The sequence below is a fragment of the Eleutherodactylus coqui genome, chromosome 4 (genome assembly GCF_035609145.1).
Source record: "Eleutherodactylus coqui strain aEleCoq1 chromosome 4, aEleCoq1.hap1, whole genome shotgun sequence".
Classification (NCBI taxonomy): domain Eukaryota; kingdom Metazoa; phylum Chordata; class Amphibia; order Anura; family Eleutherodactylidae; genus Eleutherodactylus; species Eleutherodactylus coqui.
Genome location: NC_089840.1, coordinates 94,989,501 through 95,009,401, shown reverse-complemented (window position 1 = coordinate 95,009,401; position 19,901 = coordinate 94,989,501).

Genomic DNA, 19,901 nt, shown 5'->3' with positions numbered 1-19,901 from the left:
ATGTAATAGTCTCTGTTATATCCCCCGTGGATGTTGTATGAGTGTTCTTTCCCAAAGACTTTGTGAGCATTGGAAGGTGTGCATCACCAGGTCACCATGCTGGACACAGCATGTACATCTGATGGACAAATGGTAGGATACATCTTGTTTCACGGGGTGGTGCTTATTTTGGTATAAAATTCAGGGTGTAGCACAAAGTTGCAGGTTGTGAAATGTGCAAGCAATCATGTGGTTGGTACAAGGTTGGGTGTGGCCAAGTTTTGAGCTATGAGCAGCCTCTGTGGAAGAGGGTGGGCGCAGTCTAAGTGTGAGCTGCAGAAAAATCCCTGGAGCCTCCTGATCAGAACCAAGATATCCAGTCAGTGTGGACCATCAAACTGTGGTAGCTGTGGTTACTCCATTCATTGAAGTACTGAATTGCTGAGTCAGAGAACCTCACACCTAAAGACTATGAGTGTACACCATTGAGAGACGCTTTGAGCGTCCAGAGGCCTGTTTAATAGCTTAAAAGACTGTGAGTAGTCAAAGAACCTGTAAATATATAAAATGACTGAGATTTGCTTATGCAAGAGCTGACAAACCAAGACTGTGTTACTGAGTAGGAAAGCCAGCATTGCTGAAGTATAGTACTTGAAACTGTTACAATGTTTTGAAACTGTGTGTCAAACTAAATTCACTGTTGTACCCACAGGCTGAGGAGTAATGCAGGTGAGGGCAATGGCAGTGACGGTGGCTCTGCTACTCTCTCTTCTCCCAAAATTATGCCTGTGGGGAAATTCCGCAGTGTGAATGGTATTCTATTTTGGTGTTGGGTGCTACCCTAGAAGTCGGGCAGGGTAAGATGGTGGTTTTGTCAAGTTCTTGACGCCAGTCTATATGTAGGCCCAGACATACTCTGGACAAAATGATAAGTAATAATCTAAAAATAAAATAAAATGGGGAAAGGTACTATCTTCCTGGGGAATAGTGTGGTAACTCAGTGCAGATGGTTTAGAGGTGGGAAAGGTATCCACGAGACAGGATTAAACAGTAAAACAATGGAACAGTTTATTTACAGAGAGATCTTCATGGGGTGGCAGGTATACAGTTTGCATTGCGTTTGCTTGTGGTAGATAATTAAAATTTCTGGAACAGCATAGACTTTACTTTGGTGCAGGATTACTGTCAGTATAGGGACACACTTCTATACGCGGTACTTTTTCTTTCTATTACTATCTCCCCGGTTTTATTTTGCTGTAGACAGATCTGCTTTGCTTTCCTTGAATCTATCTCTTTCTGCTGACTGTTAGTTCTTCCCTATTACGTCTTTGGGGCTCAAAATCTCCCTCATGCCGACTTTCTGTCCGTTCAATATAAACTGACTTTAATACTCACACTTTTCCACTTCCCACTGCACTGACTCATCTGTTCTTTCTTCCTCTTTTCTTCAACTTTGGCCTGGAACTCTCTCTAACTCCTTCTACTCTACTATTTAATTGACTCATCTCTCCCAACCCAATGCAGAGGGCTAATCCTCCAATCACAGGCTTTTTTGCTCTCTGCTATCTGACTTACCACTCCCCAAGCTGTTGTTAGGTGATGGGAACCCAATGCGAGAGGGAACCTGTCAGTGCATAGGGCACACTCTGAATCGGGATATAGAGATAATACACAACTTTTAACGTTTAAAGTATGAAACATATTTAACACAAAGTGGTTATATAAGTGCTGCATATATAAGTATCTCGCAAGCTAAAGTTTAGTAATATTACTATTTGCACTATAAAAAACAACATTTCACACTTAACATAAGATGATTACAATGCCAGCAGAACACCTTGAACTCTAGCACAGATTAATGGAACAATAAATTGCAGCTTAATGCACACAATTTATGAGAGGGCGGAGGGACTTGTTATTTATATAGCACCAACTTATTCAGCAGCGCTTTTAGGTAATTTGTTTAATACCCCCCAGCAAGCTGGGTACTCATTTCTACTGACCTCGGAAGGCTGGAAGGTTGAGTCATCTCAACCGAACCTGAGAAGGTTGTGGGATTGAACCCGCAACCTTCAGGTCATGAGTGAGAGCTTAAGACTGCATTCTGCTGCCTTAACACTCTGTGCCTCATGAGGCACTGAGAAATCCTGAAGCATCTTGTAGGAACTCTATTATTAGTGTTCATATGTATCCAGAATCAATCCCAGTCAAAGTCCCTGAGCTGAGAATAGTCCTGGTTTCTACCATGGCAGACATCGGGAAACATTGGATCTGCCTCTACATATTTTAGTTTGCTGGAATTCATAGTTAGCATGTTCCACCCTTTAATATTTTATGTATACATTTATATATTCAGGTCGTTTTTAACTGGATGATCACATTATTTATGTAGCACCAAAAATCAGTGTTATCAGCAACACATTTCCCCGTTTTCTGCTGTCAGTCACCTGTCAGTCACCCCTAGCTAGATCAGTGATTGGTTAGTCAGTATTCCCTTACCTCAGGATTGGTTAGTGGGAAAAGTATAAAAGACAGAAAGTGGGTGGGGTTAGCCAGTCTAGTCCTGGAGATAATAGAGAGAGGTTAGCCAGAGATAGAGACCAGGGCGGCCCAAGGAGAACATCTACCATAGCTAGAATGGTGGGAGGCATAAACTAAGTGTGAGTAGGGAACCAATATTATGCTGGAGAGAGTTCATAGCAAAGAGAGAGAACAGAAGAGATATTTATTATTTCTGCCTAGAACAGGTCCCTACCTGTATACAGGCTGGCGTCATGACAAAATAACATCTTACCCTATCCGACTCTGCAGGAAGCAGGTTGTAACAACTATCTATTTTTGTTTTGTTTTTGTTATTTTTTAAAATTATTTTTACCACTGGCAGTAGCATGACTATAGACCGTCGTTTTCCCCCCTGCCTGGAGAAGGGACAGAGACACTGTGACTACCATATGGTTTTTGCCCTGCCGCTGAATACCTTCCAAGTCTGGGTCACTGCAGGGCTAAGTTTTGGCATCACGAACAGGCTGCCATCACACACAGGATGTGTTTTTGATGCGCTTTCACTGTAAACTAGAGTCGGGTTATATGAGTGAACAGTCCTCTAACCCTGCACCTAAGACAAGTTCCAAATCAACCCTCTGAACCTTAAAGAGGAAAGGACAAGCTTGTGGATCCTCTGAGATTATCTGCCTAGTACTGTAACATATTCCTGGAAGTAATGCTGTGTCTCAGCGCTTTAAATTAACTTTGGAATTCTGTCTCCACAGAAAGGGTTATTCCACCATCTTGAAAATCTGGATGCTGCAATGTTAAGGGAAGTGAAAAGAAGTAACTTTATCAAAAACAAGGAAAGTCAAGGAACAGTGTATTGAAAGTGTTCCATACTTTATTTAAGGACTGTTATCAAAATGTCGTCCTGAAGAAAGTCAAATTTGTCAGCGCCACAGTCTCACAAAATGATGCACCAAATTATTGTCTAGTTATCTCCTCCTTCACAGAAGAACCTGCAAAATTACTGCAAAGAGAAAAGCCTGCGAAGATTACTATCATTAAAGTAGGGGAGTACCCATGCCCTGCAGTGGAACGCAGAGTATAGCAAGTTAAACCCCGCCCCTGGGTGGTCCTGCATTCCACTGACATCAAGTACCTGCTAGGCAAGGTCAGTCTCATCCCAGCCAGCGAGTATGCAGTATTTGTCTACTTTCAAGCGACTGCTACTATGTTCTGCAGAGGAGCGCCAGCGGGATATTCTCCAGTAGAATCCTGGTGGATGTATGGCAACGAACCTGAGGATCTTGCTCTTCTGCCCGAGGAGAAGACCCCTTCTGTGGTATCCTGCCTGGGCCCTCCCGGAGACATGGAGGACTTCCATGCCAACCACGAGTCCTCTGGATCTGTCGCCAAGGCCCACAGTTCCTTGGCTGAGGACTGCATCGCTCCCGCTGCTGGTGGGGGAGCTGCCACTAATGCTGCTGAAGGCCTCACTGGTCCCGGAGCAGATCAGGAGGAGGGTAAACGAACTCCAACGGCACCGCTAGTCCCCGACACCCCCGTTGATCCCTCTGCGGCTGCGGAAATCCTCACTGCTCCAGACGTAGACTGTCTTGCAACCGCGCAGTCCAGCTGGACTGATGCTGCCTCTACTACAGCTGCCCTTTTTACTGGGAGTGATCCTGCTTCAATAGCACCCACTCAAGTCCGGTGCCCAAGGTGTGCCACTGCTGCCTATATGGGCCCTACAGTCACCGCTACTCCTGCACTGAATCAGGCCCAACTTCTCCTGCAGGCCTGCAGGGTGAAGAAACCCCATCTTTCCCATCTGAATGGGAAGGTACATATTGACCATTCTGGACTTCTTTGAGTGGAGGGCCGCAGTGGATAGATGGGAGGACGCTATGGAGCAGAGTCTGCGCAAGGGCCATTTAAAAAAAGTATGAGTTCTACCAGCAGTTTCCACCATAGGCCAAGGTCCATGAAAGATGTCTGCCTGAAGGACCGAACGCACTTCAGGATACATGGCCTCACATAGTCCTCCACCCCACATATGGACAATGCGAGTGGTTCCTGCTGAACCCAGCCACTCCATTGTCCTACAGTGACTACATCCCCGCAGTGGTATGTGGGGAGGAGAAAGTACCTAGGGCCATGGAGAGGACTGCGCTACGTTTGCCTTGCAGGCCCTGGAAACCCTACCAGCCCAAGAGGGACAGTCTAAATGTCACAGAGGAGCCATTACCTCTGTCTCACGCTTGTGTATGACACAGAGTGTAGCCTCTAGCAGACGCCCAACAGTTAGTGTGTCTAAGGCCAATTGTGATCACAATGAGAAGATATACCTCTCGTGGAGAGCGTCTCCCTTCTCTTCAGAGTTTGGGAGCTTGTTCGGTTCCATGGCCGCCATAACTGATTCACCACCGCTGTGGACTCTACCAAGGAGGAGGTACCATTTGTTAGTCACTGGACCTCTAAGAAAAAATAAAGTCTCCCACTTCGGTTGAGATATCCTGTCTACAGGAAAAGTTTAGGGCAGAGACTTCCTATGCCAGGTTGAGGCATTACCTGCTATTGTTTATCATGTTTGTGTGCTTTATTTAAGGACTCCCATATCGGTTCAGCGTGTTTATTTTATAGACTGGAAAGAGACTACTGTGTTTAGTGAGCCTTTCTTTGCAATCCATCAGCTCATTATTGACGTTAATGCTCCTCATTGGCGTCATTTCAAGTTCTAATTTCAAGGACTCCCGTTATGCTGAGCCTTTATTCTTCAGTCATGTGAACTCAACTATGATGAGGGGTTCAGCCCTATAGCAGAAATATTTATTATGGTTTGTGTGCCTCGTGCCTGCTCCAAGGAGGATATTCTCAACAATATTTACACTTTCTATCTAAAATGACTAAAATCCATCATCAGAGTAACATGTTATGTTAGGCTGAATGAAGACAATTTCCATCTAGTTCAGCATGTTTCAGCCTCCTTGTTGATCCAGAGGAAGGCAACCCCCCCCAGAGGCAGAATCCAATTAGCCCTTTTGGGGGAAGAATTCCTTCTCGACTCCATAATGGCAGTCAGAATAATCCCAAGATCAACCTCTGATAGTTCCTACCTGTCTGTAAGACCCGGATCAACAGCCCGCTGTCACCTAATGTCTATATTTTGTAATATCATAGCACTCTAGAAAGACATCTAGTCCCCTCTTAAACTCCTCTATGGATTTTGCCATCACCACGTCCTCAGGCAGAGAGTTCCACAGTCTCACTGCTCTTACAGTAAAGAACCCCCTTCTGTGTTGGTGATAAATCCTGCTTTCTTCTAGACGTAGCAGATGCCCTCTTGTTACAGACGCAGTCCTGGGTATAAACAGATCATGGGAGAGATCCTTGTATTGTCCCCTAATGCATTTATACATAGTTATTTGATCACCCCTTAGCCGTCTTTTTTCCAGAGTAAATAATCCCAATTTTGATAGCCTCTCTGGGTATTCCAGTCCCCTTATTCCATGTATTAGTTTAGTTGCCCTTCTTTGGACCCCCTCAAACACTGCTACATCTTTCCTGAACACTGGTGTCCAGAACTGTACACAGTATCCCATGTGGGGCCTGACAAGTGCTTTATGTAGTGGAAGAATAATGTTCTCATCCCTCACCCCTATACCTCCTTTAAGACTTGATTTGCTTTTGCACAGCTGACTGGCATTGATTGCACCAGTTAAACCTGCAGTCCACTAGTACCCCCAGGTCTTTTTCCATATCCCTTTTCTCTAGCAGTACCCTATTTAGCGTATATTGGTGATATCCGTTCCTCCTTCCCATGTGCATAACCTAACATTTGTCAACACTGAACTTCATGTGCCATTTTTCTGTCCAAGCCCCCAGCTTAACCAGGTCCATTTGTAGCTGTACATTGTCCTCCGTTGTATTAATTGTCTTGTATAATTTTGTGTCATCTACAAATATTGATATTTTACTGTGCAGCCCCTCTATCAGGTCATTGATAAATATATTGAACAGAATTAGGCCTAATACTGAACCCTGTGGCACCCCACTGGCGACAGTGGCCCAATCAAAGTATGTCCACCGCCATTTTGTAAAGACTGCTGTAAGGACTTGAGCTAATAATTATTTCTAATATAGTATAATGAAGTTAATTATGCTGAACGATATGCTGGTGTGATATAAGTGCAAAATGATAACTATGGTTAGTAATGTTTAAGTAATGTTTAAGTAAATGAGCTGGAGGTGAAAGGTGGTAAAGCTTTTGATCTGTTACATAATGTTTGCCTTAAGTGTTCTTACAGGTTGAAAAGCGGTGGAAGCTGAAAATAAAAGTGATCTGCTAAAATAATGTCAGTGTTTGCTTGTGCAATTCCAGTGAGCCCCATTTCTTGAAGCACATCCTCATTTTTGTCTGGAGTGTTAGGGGGTTTGAGCTGCAGTAGTTTAGATAGGGTGTAGAGGATTCCATGTTCCTAGATGAGTGGGAGTTTCGGGACTCCTTTGTAATTTTGCTCCCATTTATCAAATTCTAGTCAGGAAACACATTGAAAAATCATCCGATTTCCTAGACAAGGGGGAAATGAAACCTCTTTTCACTCCTACTCGCTCTAAAGGCTGGAGTAGGTTGTTTGCTTTTTTTAAAACAACCAAAAGAGGAGAGTGGTGTGTTAAGTTATGCCCTCGCCAGCCTTGTACAGTAATTTTTATATTCCTTTCCAACACCCTTTATTGAAAATAGTTAAAGCTACTCTTTAATGGGAAGTTAAGAGATGTGTAAATGGATTAGTACACTGAGGAATACCTATCTCGAATCTGACCTCTGAGTTATGGAGTGTGCCAAGGTCGGCTTTTTTTAGGTAGAGGGGAACTGTAGCTCCCCAGAGTTGGGGTCTCACAGCACTACTACTACCAGCTAATGCAATGTATGAGGATATGCTTATTTATGTGTAATTATGTGTGTATAACTGTGTGAAATTATATTTATTGGTTTAAATGCTTGATAATGGGTTAATGTTTGGTGTTGCTACTACCTAACACTGTATGGTTTTGCAGAATGCACTCTAACCTGCTCTCACACCTGTAAGTCACCCCTAACTAGAACAGGGATTGGTTAGTGGGAAGAGTCTAAAAGACAGGGCCTGAGTGGGGTTAGCAAGTCTAGTCCTGGAGCTGATATAGAGAAGTCAGCTAGAGATAGAGACCGGCACTGCCCAAGGAGAACATCGACCATAGCTGGTGTGAGTATGGAACCAATATTGTGCTGGAGAGAGTTCATAGCAAAGAGAGAGAAAGAGAGACTTAACTGAGACAAGAGAAAGAGAGAGAACAGAAGAGAAAGAGGAGCAGTGATAGGAGCCTTCATAAACTTATGAAGATAAATGATAGATAGTTATTTTATCTATCTTTGATTGTCTCTTTCATTAGCACTCACCAAATATTGTTACCGTCACTCAAAATTAAATAAATCATGACAATAATTGGTAAGTGTAAATGGGCCCTTAATGGGGCATATTGAGTCTTTGTGCCTAGGGCAGCTTGAGCAACGAATATGGCCCTGCCGGCCTATGTGGAAGTCTTTTAAATGAGCACTCAAAATTGAGCCTTGTAAAAGGATCCTAATTGTTATGTTCATAAAACGTTTATTGAGTTGGTGGCCTCCGAGTAAGCCTCAAGCTAAGCTGTCCCCTTATCAGTAGCGTTTTGCCTTTCTTTAGTACAGCATTCAGAAATCTCTTTTATGACAGCTGATGTAATTGTGCCATATGAACACTCGCCAACAGCAAGTGTTTTCATTCAGTTTTCTCCTGTAGAGGTTTCATTAATCCTCCTATTGACTGTATACATAAGTCTATCTGCTAGCAGTGTAAACTCTTTTTATCTGCATACCCATTTCTTATCTGAGGCTATTTACTTTTTTCAATTCCCTTCTCTGTACTCTAAGAAGAACATATTTAGGACTAAGAGCCATTTTGTATGTGTATTTAGCTACAGTAAATTGTGTTTTCCAGACAAGAGAAACGTAGCTGTGCCCATTGATTGCAATTCCGAGGTACAGTATGTTTCTATTACAATCCAAAACTAGATCAACATCTCCTCCTAGCATCATGCTGGATAAGGCAGCTCTGTAGCTGAGGTAAGTGGCAGCGCTGAGTTTCTTTTTCAAACTGCTTGATTGACAAAATGTCAATGGAAAGATTAACAATGTTTGCTCATAAGCTGTCCTTTAGCATAAGAGCTGTTGGTGTGTAAGAAGGGTGAACTAGAAGAGAATCATAGAATTAAATCATAGAATGGTAGAGTTGGGAGGGACCTCCAGGGTCATCGGGTCCAACACCCTGCTCAGTGCAGGATTTACTAAATCATCCCAGACAGATGTCCGTCCAGCCTCTGTTTGAAGACTTCCATTAAAGGAGAATTCACCACCTCCCATGGCAACCTGTTCCACTCATTGATCCTCTCACTGTCAGAAAGTTTTTTCTAATATCTAATTTGTGTCTTTCAGTTTCATCCCATTGCTTCTAGTCTTTCCTTGTACAAATGAGAATACGGCTGATCTCACTGCACTGTGACAGCCCTTCAGATATTAGTAGACTGAACACTCTCAATTATGCAGCAAATGGACTGAACTCATATCCTTTACTAGTGGTTGCCTAGTTCTTTGTTTGGGGTGACTGGTTACTGTAGTTGAGTGACTGCTCAATATTCTAGCTATTTTTGCCTTATGTATATATAGTTGTGATTGTGTATATTTGCTGTATATGTTGCCTTTGTGCCTCTTCTTTTCAGTTTGTCATAATGCGGGTTGAGATGCCCTATAGTGCTACAATGACAACCTTTAATATTTTAATGATCCTCAGGAAATGCATACATGTTATGTTGGGTTGTTTTGCAAATTTATGCTTTGGCTTGCCTCTACAAAATGTATATAAGACACTCTTGGTGAAGAGTGCAGTCAGGATGCGGCTGAAGCCACTTGGAATGCTTGAGAAGCCTACAACATCCAAACAGATTAAAGTAGGATTCTGCTTCTGGAAGCCAACTAGTGAGCTACGGTGAGAGAGTGGAGATAGAAGAGTAGTTCGACATTAATAGGAGCAGAGCATGTGTGAATGTCTTGTATGGCTGTTGAAGTTGTTTTTAGCCTCCACAATGTTTTGACCTGGTTTCTGATTCCAGCTATTAGGAAAATGGTGTGCTAGAGCCTAAAAAAGTCTAATTTCTGTGAAATCCAACTACACACTGGGATCTGGTGGGAGAATAGAGGGAGTGAAGCCCTTGAGAGTTACGGTCTAGTTTGAGGGCATGGTTTCCTTTGGGAGCTGTTGAAAGTTGAGAGAGAGTTGGGCTTTTGTGAAACGGTAAATTGAACGAGACACTTGGTGCAGAAATTGGAGATTACTATTTCTAGATACTTTATTGTACTTTGTTGAGTTAAATCTTGTAACATTTAAGCTACAGTACTAACTTGTGTGTTTCTACAATTATAAGATTTGCACCTTTATAAAGTGACAGTAACCATTATCATTCTGTGCCACTGTGTGCTGTTGTGCTTAGTAAGATTGTATTGTCTACACTTAATTTGTTTCTGTGATTGTAACCTTTGGGCTGCGTCCACACAGGGTTGATTTCCAACGGAATGTCCGCAGCGAGTGTTCCGCTGCAGATCAGCCATGAAAAGCCTGCCTTCAAACCCACACCATTTGGTGCAGGTTTCATTGTGAATTTCTGTGCATAATTCACCCCCTTATTGAGAGGGGGTGAATTCCGCCGCAGATACAGCGATAAAATTAATAGGCTATGGAATTTAATTCCATACCACAAGTCACTTTCCGGATGGGTTTTGTGGGGATTATTTTTGCAGCTTGTGGACAAGATTTTCCATGTAAATGCCATGGAATATTCACGCAGAGGATCCGCACAGAAATTCCGCGGCAATTCTGCTCTGTGCGAACCCCACCTTAGGGGAAAACAAAGGCACCTGAAGGCTCTGTTCACATTTTGCTTTTGAACTATACTTGGTACATTCATCAGGAAAGCGCATGTGCTGAATGTATCCTTAGGACCCTATTCACCAAACATGTGCCAAAAAGCGTGTTTTAGCATATGCTAGGCAGTATGCAGAGGCATAGGCCACAGCTTTTTGTTTAGGTATAAGGATTTTCACGTAATTTATATTGCCAAAAAAAGACAATATTGAAGTGTGAAAAGGGCATAACTTGTGTATTATAGGAAGATGCAACATTGATAAATAATTTTATTGACTTATAGTAACACAAATACATGCTACTTTATCATTAATTCCATAACTGGTTTTACTGTTTAATTTGTTTCAAAATCTGGATTCTAATGAGCTAGTGCTAGATATATATTTTTCTCAATTTAATCTTTACATAACTGCTGATCTTGGTGTTGGGTTCGTTATTGAAGTTAAGGAGGTTTTCATTTTAGGGTCAATGAGGCTGCCCAGGCAGTTGTAATAGGGGTGAATGTATGGAGATGTACATACTGTGTTCTTTTATTATGGCCGTTACTTTAAAGATGGTGGCCATATCATCAGAGGCAGAAGCATGCCTTCACAAGGAGGAAGTAGGAGGGCCTGTAAACGGGCAGCCACAGGAGAAGCTATATACAATAGCCTGATTAGGTGGGACTCACAAAGAAGCAAGGAATGGCATGGAGCAGTCAACTGGCTTGTGAGGATACAAAAGACAAGCTAACATAGAAAATAGTGCCCCAAGTGAGCATCAGTACTTAGCTGTGCAAATTAATAATGACAATGAGATTGTACAGACTTCTACTGCTGTGAAGCCATGTTCTGCCTTCTACTTTTTTTAACGATTTTTTGCTTCTAAGGTGTTACTTTTGGCTCATGAGTTCAACCTAATATAACAGTTACGAATTTCAAGCAACACAAGAGGTGTTCTTGAACACGTTCTTTGCCTCCTCACCACTTGCTGATCCAACAATCATGATCAAGAGAGTTATACTGGAAATGCTCAGGGTTGGTGTTTATGCCTAAGGTGTTTTCTGCTGTGACTCCTACTGTTGCCTCATATGCCTCCCTAGCAACCTATCTAATGACTCATTTCACAGTCCTCCCAGCTGTCTGAGATTCAGCAGAACAGTCCTAGATTTGGGGAACTGTTCTGTGTTTGATCTTCATTTCTTCCAAGCTCCAGTATACACCCTTGATAGCATACCTCTCTATACAAAATTTGACTCTTTCACTGGCTTCTGTTTTAGAGTACATTGTGTTTTGGGGAGGAGTTAGAATGTGTATAGAGTCCTGCACTGTTAGTGGCTGGCACTGCAGTGTGTGAGGAATAAAGAGGAAGAGTACTGAATAAGGTTAATCATGAACATGTTTTTCGAGCAGGCCCAGCAGGTGGGGGTCATAGAGGAGAACCTGTAACTAAATGGGAGTGGGGGCTACATAGGTGACTTTAAACTAAGTGTGTGTGTGTGGGGGGGGGGGGGGCACTGATTTGGATCTTAAACTAAGTGGGGGGCCACAAAGGGAGACGTAAAACTATGTGGGGCCATAGCTGGGAACCTTAAACTAAGTGGAGCCACAAAGGAAGCATTAAAACTGTGTAAGGACCACAGAAAAGACACTAAAACTATGTGAGTCCACAGAGGGGTCGATAAAACTATGTAGTAAGCGCTGCGGAATAAGTTGGCGCTATACAAATAAAGATTATTATTATTATTATTATTATTAGTATCACAGAGGGACCATTATAACTAAGTGGAGCCACAGAGGGATTATTATTAGTAAGTGAAGTCATAAATGGCATTATTAATTTGTGTGGTCACAGAAGGGGTATGGTATAATGGCTGGTTACTGAGAGGTTCATTGAGGTAGCAACTGAATGAGTAGTTCGTGCAGAGAGTCATGGCTGAAAGAATCACTAAGGGGAACTATTACTGTGTAGCAGTCATTGAGGGGCACTATTACTGTGAGAGGTCGCCAAGCAGCACTATTAATATGAGGGGTCATTAATGGGCACTATTACTTGGAAGAGACACAAAGGTGCTTAGTGTAAGAGGGACATAGCCTAACAAAAAAACTTGCCAGTGCAGGGGAAATGTATGGTCAATTGCAGCTTAACAGAGTACTAACAGCTTAATTCCAGGGATTAGAGCAACCCACGCATCATCAACCCTGTTTCCAGAAAGTCTCTGTTCTGAATAATGCTTGACTAGTTAACAACTTTATCTCATACTGCAAAGTGATATTGTTTTTGGGTTAAAGTTAATTTCTGATTATAAAGCCAAACTTCTGTTATATCATAATTAACATGATGTGTGGTGATTACTTATAGTGCGGCGCTATTGCCAGTTACAATGTGCCAAACTAATTCTTAGAGATGTGCTATCCTTTGCAACATCTGTTAGATGCACTGGATTGCATGCTGACTAGTACTGATTAAAATTTATACGATAATGAAACACTGCCTCTATAAAGTTTTATGCCAATAAAGACTTATTAAACTTTGGCACTTTACCCTGTTTTTATGTCTAATAAAAATGTAAGCCATGTGAATAGTAAAATAGGGCTCAAGGGAAAACGAACAAAAATATTGCTGCCTAGGATGATCCTGACTGGGGTCCCTGTGGTCAGCTGAAAGGAGGGGCACTCATTTAATTCTGCAGAGGTTAGTTGCTTAATTGGTGTTCAGTCATTTGCAAAGTAGTTTATTATATTGTATTGTTTTGAAACTCTAGACAGAAATACACTCTAGAGAAAACCCCTTTATTATGTCATTAAAAATTAATATATTCACCAGTAAATTACAATATGAAATTGCCAAAAGCATAGCTCTGAGGAACAAATTGAATTAAGCACCAGATGTATATAAAGTTATCGAGGTACATGTACAAGTGTGTACTATTTTAATGAGTTAAAAATATACATACAAAAAGTCCAAAATTGAGGGTACATTTAAATAGGCCAAAAATCAATGAAGCAAGCCACTTTGACTAATGGTTGTCCAATGAAAAAACGGGACCCGACAGGGTACTGAGGGAGACATTGCACATTAGTTCCTAGTCGCCTTTTCGATGAGCTAAAACAAAGTGACTAGTGTGCAACATGCAGTTGCTTTTTTTTGAACAACAGGACAAGAGCCATAGTTGTTGGAATAGCTGTTTGGCACTTAAATGCCTGACAATGATCCTGTCTAAAAGTACCCTAACAAAGTAGATCCCTACAACATCTGACATCTCAAAATATCTGGACTATTGAAAGAGATGTTTAGTTCAGTACCTTTATTTAACTCTTTAGAATATTCAGATATACCATCATTTTACAAACAATTATGTTTTACCATATTTATTACGTTTAAGGTTTGTAGTTGAAATCAACGTCCTACAACCACATACAGCACCCTACTAAAGTGCCAGACAATCTGTGCCTACAGGCTCCTGAAATTTAAAACAGAGTACAAGGTATGAGAACTCTAACTCGGCTGCATGTTCAGATTTCCACAAAAAAATCTTTGTTATGATGGTAATTCCTGGTCAGGTGACATTATTATGGTAGTCACATGGGTTGGCGGTCCAGTTTTTATTGTGTGTTAATCACATAATTCCCTGTGTAATTCATTATTGCCTCGATTTGCCTATTAACTTTTTATTTGCATCAAATACCACATCTCTTATCCCACACTAATGGGATATTATCCAATTTTTTATACAAAAAAGTTTTTGGAAATCACGAAACAATAACTTTGTGTTAAACATATTTACAGGCACTAAAAAATGCTGCAATCACATACTGTGGTGAGATATATTTTGAAAGGAAACTGTTGTCTCTTTTTAGCCTCATAAACAAAACCTATGGGCTCATAACTAAAGCAATGAATCAGGAGATGTGACTGTTAGACATACCACCCCTATTGGTTCCCCCACTGTCCTCTTGCAAAGCCAAGGCTATACATATAATGAGAGGACTAGTCCTGTCATTCTATGCATGTTCCCATGTAGTTTATAGGATAGGTGATAAAATTCTAATTGTTTTGAGTCTTAGAGGTGAGATCCCCACCAATCCCAAGAACGGTGGTCATGTGCCCTCTTCTTCTGGCTGAAGGCTCATTGCAACCTGTGAAGTGAGGAAGAGATTGAACATAGCGGTGGTCTCACATGTGTAGCACTGCTGCATTTTCAATGGGACTATTGGATATAGCCAAGCATTTCTTCTTGGATATTTCTGTCAGAAATACATAGAGTAGTGCTACACATGTGCAACTACCATTCCATTCAATCTTCACATCAATGTGGGCATTGGGGCAACCCTGCAGTGATGAAAAGAGGGGAACATGGAACCCCCATTCTTGGGATTGGTGGCGATCCCTGCAGTGAGACCTCCAACACTCAGACTTATATCACCTGTCCTATGGAAGGCCAGCTGCACACAAACAGGTCGGCTCGCCGTCGGTCATGCACACTATAGATTTTTTTTCAAATCTTTTTTTTCCCACTCGATGATGATGCAGGTACCCACAACCTATCTGCAATGTTAATTGCAGATGGCTGCAGGTCAGACAGCTTCCATTGATTTCAATAGAAGCCGTCCGTCCAGAACCCACACAAACATGGAACATGCTGTAATTTTTTCTCCGCTCTTGGAAACCAATTGTGCAGGAAGCAGCGGTTTTCAAAAAGAATGTAGTGAACGGTATTTGTTGCTGATCCATGGTGCGGACGACGACCACGGATTCTGCAATGCAAATCTGTTCGTGTGTAGCCAACCAAAAGGTAATAATAGTTGTTCAAAGTACAACCCCTTTCTTATTTTGTTTTCAAGCCAATGATAATGAGCTGTGTTGTACAATCTCCCCTACTACCTTTTTCATATATAAATTAGGAATTTTCCTGATCCTGTTGCTATTTGCTTCCTTTATAGTGATATGAAGATGTAGACAGGGATGGTGGCATGTAGAGATGAGCGAGCACCCAAATGCTCGGGTCCGCGTTATACGGGTCGAGCTTTTCGTAAAATTCGAGAGCTCTACTCAAGTAACGAACCTCATTGACTACAATGAGAGACTCGAGCATTTTTGTATGTGGGACGCCGGGTGCCGAGCTTTTTTTGTTATTTTTTTCTAGGTTCGTTTCTCTCTCTCTCTCTCTTTGGGAAGGGCCAAAACAGGCACGTCACAGTGGGGAGGAGCCAAAAACTGGGTGGGGTCGAACTAGGCTTGATGCTCGTTCGAGTAACGAGCACCATCGAGTACGCTAATGCTCGAACTAACATCAAGCTCAATCCAATTATAAGATATATTGTTATATGCAAATTACCAGAAGTGAACGCCCCAAATGGGGGTGGCACGATACCGACTCTCCTGTTCCTTTATTGTTCATTCACTATAAATATAGGTATGCTGTAACATGACATGTATGCTTGAAAAAGGCTTAAGAATAAGCCGAAACGCGTCGCAATAATAAAACAAGAAGTTATACAGAAGCATCTCCTTGCATTATCTAGAAGTTCTCCTGGATAAGAGGGGTGCCATGGAACCGGCACCCCCAAACAAGTAAGATCTTAAACATCTTCCCTATATCTTTCACTGACGGAGCGGGGAGGATATTTTCTCTGTGTGATTGTATTAACTCTAGTGGCATGTGATTTACAACAGAACCTTCATAACAGATAGCTTGGAAGTCCATTAGTAGTTACTATCACCACTAGAGATGAGCGAACGCGTTCGTCCGAGCTTGATATTCGTGCGAATATTAGGGTGTTCGGGATGTTCGTTATTCGTGACGAACACCATGCGGTGTTCTGGTTACTTTCACTTCCTTCCCTGAGACGTTAGCGCGCTTTTCTGGCCAATTGAAAGACAGGGAAGGCATTACAACTTCCCCCTGCAACGTTTAAGCCCTATACCACCCCCCTGCTGTGAGTGGCTGGCGAGATCAGGTGTTCGCCTAATATAAAAGTCGGCCCCTCCCGTGGCTCGCCTCAGATGCGGTGTGAGTTAGATGAGGGACAGTGCTGTTTATACCGGAGCTGCTGTAGGGAAAGAATTGGTAGTTAGTGTAGGCTTCAAGACCCCCCAAAGGTCCTTATTAGGGCCACTGATAGCTGTGTGTTGGCTGCTGTTAGCAGTGGGATTTTTTTTTTCTCAAAATCGCCTCTGCAGACCGTTGCACCTGGCATTAGGGACAGAAGTGCTGCATAGGCAGGGAGAGTGTTAGGAGTGAGTGTAGCCTTCAAGAACCTCAACGGTCCTTTCTAGGGCCATATTTATCCGTGTGCAGTACTGTCCAGGCTGCTGTTGGCTGTGCTGCATTTTTTTTGGGCTTCTCAAAATCGCCTCTGCAGAGCATTCCACCCTCCATTGATACTGCAGGGAAAGAATTGTATAGGCAGGGCCACAACACAGTTATTATTCATAGAATATACGCAGTGCTGCCTGTTGGTGGGAAAAAACTGAAAACAAATCTATTTGTCCAGCCTCTGTCCGTCCTTACGGGCGGTGGACACGTGTGAGCTGCGTGAAAAACATTGCTAAATCATACGCAGCCAGCTACGCTTTACTGCTGGCTTCGCCATTTGCTTTCCTTAATTGGGAAAAAAAATACCTGCTCTCCAAGAGTTATAATAACTCTGCTACCCTCACGTTCTGTGACACATAAGCAGGGACACAGCGCAGTTATTAAACTTCGCAGGTTCATTGAATATACGCAGTGCTGCCTGTTGGTGGGAAAAAACTGAAAAGAAATCTATTTGTCCAGCCTGTGTCCGTCCTTACGCCTGTGGAGACGTGTGAGCTGCGTGAAAAACATTGCTAAATCATACGCAGCCAGCTACGCTTTACTGCTGGCTTCGCCATTTGCTTTCCTTAATTGGGAAAAAAAATACCTGCTCTCCAAGAGTTATAATAACTCTGCTACCCTCACGTTCTGTGACACATAAGCAGGGACACAGCACAGTTATTAAACTTCTCAGGTTCATTGAATATACGCAGTGCTGCCTGTTGGTGGGAAAAAACTGAAAAGAAATCTATTTGTCCAGCCTGTGTCCGTCCTTACGCCTGTGGAGACGTGTGAGCTGCGTGAAAAACATTGCTAAATCATACGCAGCCAGCTACGCTTTACTGCTGGCTTCGCCATTTGCTTTCCTTAATTGGGAAAAAAAATACCTGCTCTGCCACAGTTAATAACTCTGCTACCCTCACGTTCTGTGACACATAAGCAGGGACACAGCACAGTTATTAAACTTCTCAGGTTCATTGAATATACGCAGTGCTGCCTGTTGGTGGGAAAAAAACTGAAAAGAAATCTATTTGTCCAGCCTGTGTCCGTCCTTACGCCTGTGGAGACGTGTGAGCTGCGTGAAAAACATTGCTAAATCATACGCAGCCAGCTACGCTTTACTGCTGGGTTCGCCATTTGCTTTCCTTAATTGGGAAAAAAAATACCTGCTCTCCAAGAGTTATAATAACTCTGCTACCCTCACGTTCTGTGACACATAAGCAGGGACACAGCACAGTTATTAAACTTCTCAGGTTCATTGAATATACGCAGTGCTGCCTGTTGGTGGGAAAAAACTGAAAAGAAATCTATTTGTCCAGCCTGTGTCCGTCCTTACGCCTGTGGAGACGTGTGAGCTGCGTGAAAAACATTGCTAAATCATACGCAGCCAGCTACGCTTTACTGCTGGGTTCGCCATTTGCTTTCCTTAATTGGGAAAAAAAATACCTGCTCTCCAAGAGTTATAATAACTCTGCTACCCTCACGTTCTGTGACACATAAGCAGGGACACAGCACAGTTATTAAACTTCTCAGGTTCATTGAATATACGCAGTGCTGCCTGTTGGTGGGAAAAAACGGAAAAGAAATCTATTTGTCCAGCCTGTGTCCGTCCTTACGCCTGTGGAGACGTGTGAGCTGCGTGAAAAACATTGCTAAATCATACGCACCCAGCTACGCTTTACTGCTGGCTTCGCCATTTGCTTTCCTTAATTGGGAAAAAAAAATACCTGCTCTGCCACAGTTAATAACTCTGCTACCCTCACGTTCTGTGACACATAAGCAGGGACACAGCACAGTTATTAAACTTAGATAATTCATTCACTAGAGGCAGTGGGGCCTTTCGTTTTCCAAAAAGGGCAAAAATTATATTTGGCCTGCAGTCTTGCGCCAATTTATTTCCTGCCTGGGAAATCTAATCACTGGTAATACAGCATGCTGAGGGGTAGGGGTAAGCCTAGAGGACGTGGACGTGGACGTGGCCGAGGACGCGGAGGGCCAAGTGAGGGTGTGGGCACAGGCCAAGCTCCTGATCCAGGTGTGTCGCAGCTGTCTGCTGCGCGATTAGGAGAGAGGCACGTTTCTGGCGTCCCCACATTCATCGCCCAATTAATGGGTCCACGCGGGAGACGGTTATTAGAAAATGAGCAGTGTGAGCAGGTCCTGTCCTGGATGGCAGAAAGTGCTTCGAGCAACCTATCGTCTACCCGCAGTTCTGCGCCGTCCACTGCTGCCAATCCGAATCCTCTGTCTGCTGCTCCTCCTTCCTCCCAGCCTCCTCACTCCACTACAATGACACCTGCTCAGGAGCGGGAACACTCCCAGGAACTGTTCTCGGGCCCCTGCTTAGATTGGGCAGCAGCGGTTCCTCTCCCACCAGAGGAGTTTATCGTCACTGATGCCCAACCATTCGAAAGTTCCCGGGGTCCGGGGGAAGAGGCTGGGGACTTCCGCCAACTGTCTCAACAACTTTCTGTGGGTGAGGAGGACGATGACGATCAGACACAGTTGTCTTGCAGTGAGGTAGTAGTAAGGGCAGTAAGTCCCAGGGAGCAGCGCACAGAGGATTCGGAGGAAGAGCAGCAGGACGATGAGGTGACTGACCCCACCTGGTGTGCAACGCTTACTCAGGAGGACAGGTCTTCAGAGGGGGAGCCAAGGGCATCAGCAGGGCAGGTTGCAAGAGGCAGTGCAGTGGCCAGGGGTAGAGGCAGGGCCAGACCGAATAATCCACCAAGTGTTTCCCAAAGCGCCCCCTCGCGCCATGCCACCCTGCGGAGGCCGAGGTGCTCTAAGGTCTGGCAGTTTTTCACAGAGACGCCTGACGACCGACGAACAGTGGTGTGCAACCTTTGTCGCGCAAAGCTCAGCCGGGGAGCCAACACCAACAGCCTCACCACCACCACCATGCGCAGACATATGATGGCCAAGCACCCCGCAAGGTGGGACAAAGGCCGTTCACCGCCTCCGGTTTGCACCCCTGCCTCTCCCCCTGTGCCCCAACCTGCCACTGAGATGCAACCCCCCTCTCAGGACACAGGCACTACCGCCTCATGGCCTGCACCCACACCCTCATCTCCGCTGTCCTCGGCCCCATCCAGCAGTGTAGTTCAGCGCACCGTTCAGCCGTCGCTTGCGCAAGTGTTCGAGCGCAAGCGCAAGTACGC